This window comes from Gossypium hirsutum, chromosome D04 (genome assembly GCF_007990345.1).
Source record: "Gossypium hirsutum isolate 1008001.06 chromosome D04, Gossypium_hirsutum_v2.1, whole genome shotgun sequence".
Taxonomy (NCBI): Eukaryota; Viridiplantae; Streptophyta; class Magnoliopsida; order Malvales; family Malvaceae; genus Gossypium; species Gossypium hirsutum.
The window spans coordinates 38,862,095-38,865,762 of NC_053440.1; positions in this window are offsets into that span (position 1 = coordinate 38,862,095).

A 3,668-nucleotide genomic window follows, 5' to 3' on the forward strand; every position below is an offset into this window, starting at 1 on the left:
TTTAGAGACAGCTTGCAATGGAGAATTTATTTTGATTCTCTTGTAATTTCTGGGAAACTTCAATTTAAGGCTACTGTCACATTTCTTTCTTTATTATTATTATCTTGGCAATTCGCTATTTGTTTCTTTCTACATTTCTTCGCTTATTTGACCCACTACTTAAAAACCCAACGAAGCATGATCAATATCATGTTTATCTAAAATTCTACTTAGCTTTAGGCTGGTATTTTTCCCAATCAAGAATCGTGAGAAATGAATCTGCACTTCAAAAATATTTTATAATGGTATTCACCATCTCTCCAAAATATGGGATAATACAAATTCTTCCATTAAATTTAAATCAATTTCAATACAAAGTGCACGTTGGGTTGGAATTGTTTTGGCGTATGGTTGAGAAGCCGATTCGGCCGTGATGTATTCAAATTTCCACCAAAAAATTGGTGCATCCTGGCAGGGTCATACTAGTGGGATTTTTCGTCAAGGGAGATAGTGATCGAATTTAAACGACCAACACAATTGAGGCCGTTGATCCGAGTTGGGTTCTTCAAAATGCAAGGCTATCGGGGTCTTGAATTACAAACGCATGTCTCGCGGTTAGATAATTGGTAAGGGTTGATTTGTAGGTCGTACCAGAATCAATTACAAAAGGAAAACTTGGTGATTAGAACATTTTTGGTTGCTATAACCAGCTTATGGTTTGAAAGAGAAAACCCATTTTCAAGGATCAGTTCGGAACCGAAGTTCACCGAGCCTAAGGCTAAGACTTTATATTAGTGTTTACAAAATTCAATTCCATTTTTCTATTTTATCTTATTTTTTATTAATATAATTTTTTATTACTGTTATTTCACTTATTTACTTTCTAAACATTTTTATCTCCCCTTTTTTTTCCAACAAGTTCGTCACGAGTCGCGGGCATGACTGTTGCCGCGACAATAATTCTGGTCCTGAGAAAAGGTGAAATTAGATAACCAATCCCTGTGGATTCGACCCTACTACTCTATAATTCTATTTAGTGTTATTTTGTCATAGGAATTTATATTTGGTGGCTCGACACACATCACTCTAGCTAGTAGAGTCAGAGCCAAACACCTTGCTAAGGTGATGTGACCTCTCCAGAATACTAGATTCTTATGATGTTTCTGTTGCGAAGTATTCAAATAATGCGCAAGTGTACACAATCCTCAACAAGTAATAATGTAGTAAGTAAAAGTTTTATCTCCACAAGAACTGTTAAGGCAAATAATGTGAAAGTAAAAACCTAGAAAATTGGTGTTGGAAATAATTAGGATTAGATTGACTTAACTAATTTACTTAAAATTATCTAAGTATGCAAAAACTAATTGAAATATAAACACAGAATATTAAGCAAGAATTTCACAAGTTTTTATTACTATGACATGAAGGAGTTAGATGAATTGCCTTCTCTAACTTAGAATTATTACAATAATGTTAATGATGTTATGGAAAAATCCATGGCAACTTGGCTATTTATCAACCCATAAAGTCACACTTATTTTATTATTAAGTTTTTCTAGCATATTTCTATGTTCAATCAACTTGAGAATCTCATAAGTGGACATCATATTATGTAAGGTAATATTGATATATCTATACTCAAACAATTTAATCATATTAATTTAAAGCTATGCAAGGTAATAAATTCCTTTCGATATTATTACAACTTTGACCTAATTTATCATAAAATATCAAACATGCATCATTCAAATATTGTGTCAATTAATTACAATCTTGTTTGGATTAAATAATTAATGAATTCCTCGCCTACATTCATAATGCATGAGTAGCATGTTCACGTTTTTATTTGAATGAGTAAACAACCAAGGCACATAACATCATTAACAACATAAAAATAATCTAAGCTAAAAGAATGCAATCAATCTAAGAACAAAAAAATTAAGTCATTTTAATTAAATTAAAAAGCAGAAAATATTTAGCAATCATGTTCATCAATTTAAAACAAAATAAAAAGTTAAAAATGGAAAGCAACTAGAATACAAATCTGGTGTTTCTCCATTACTCAGCTTGTGTTCTTTTCCTCCTTCCTTCTACTTTTTTCCTTCATGCAATTTCCTTCAAGATGTTGAATTTTGCTGCTCAAAGAACTTCTGCAATGCTTCCCTCAAACTCTTGTGTTACTCTCTCAAATGGGAAGTTAAAGAATGAAGAATGGATGCTGAATTTTTCTACTCAAAGAACTTCTGCAATGCTTCCCTCAAACTCTTGTGTTGCTCTCTCAAATGGGAAGTGAAAGAATGAAGAATGGGAGAAGAGATGGTGAGTGAGGGATGAGTGAAATGACTAAATAGCTAGCCCATATTTATACTTGTACAGGCTGGCTATTTTTAGCAAATGAGAGCCTCAAATTTCTCTTCATGGGTGGTCAACCCTTGATTTAAGGAGAATGAATGGATCGCTTTGAAATTTGTTGGAAAAATTGTTTGATTCATGCTTGATTCAAGATAGAGAAAGTTTGAAATATGGAAAGGAGTTGGACAGTCACGTAAGGGAATTTTGTGGCTAATTTTCAATGTTTACTAAGTCTTGGATGGCTAATTTGGGCACCTCTATAGAAGGTTGGGCCTTCTCCTCCTTAGTGGATGGTTCGGGCTTCCATCTTCTTAACATGATGTCCATTTTGTTGACACAATTCCTAAGTTGGGTCAAAAGTGTTACTAGAGTCTAGTAAGATTCTTTATGGCATCCAAATATGACCATATATCAGCCCCCTTCTGCATGGCTTATGTTGTTGAAATTCTACAACATTAAGCAACAATAGGTGAGCTTTAAGACTGTCTTTCCTTCCAGTGTACCAACCGTCTTCAAAACTGTAAAATTTATGTGTTTTAGCATATAAAATGATCAAAACAACAAATTTATTTAGGATCATCCAACAAGACAAAATTATAACAAAAACTCCAAAAACTTTTATCAAACACTCAAAATTTGTATGAATTATTAGTTTAGAAATGCTAAAGATAACTCTATATTTTAGAGTTATCAGTTTCACAATTAACCCAAGACACATTAATAGATTCTTCCGATGGTTTGTGGAACACTGGTAGCAAAGACTACCAATGGGTTCATCTCTTTCTTTTTCAAATTTTTTTGTGGTAGTTTCTTAGTCCTTTACCGCCTCTCTTGGTGAAGCATAAAAAATGGCAATCATCTCTACTCTAAGTCTTCCCAAACCGTCCATCTATCTTGCCATTTTTTTTAGCAAAACAAAAAAAATCCTTGGTAGTAGCAAAAAAAAAGAGCTATAAGACGAATCGGAGCAAAGAACCTCCTTGAATGCTATAATCGTTGCAAAAATCAACCAATGCTAGAAAAATGATAAGAACAATTATAGAAATTTCAAAAACAAATAAGGAAAAATAACCCCAAATAAGAAACCCTATATAATATATAGACCTATCTCCTAAAACATACCATTTTAAGAAACAAGCAACAACCAATTGCGACTCACCAGCTGTAGGAAAAGAATGTTGTTCATGATTATCACGATTCCCTAGAAACATAGTCCTCAGAATATATTATGATAGAATCTTAAGAGTTTTTTACACAACATTTCATTGTCAAATAAGGCCACCATCCAGGAAAGGTGGTTAAATGAAGAAGGGATAGTATAACAATGAATCTCGAGA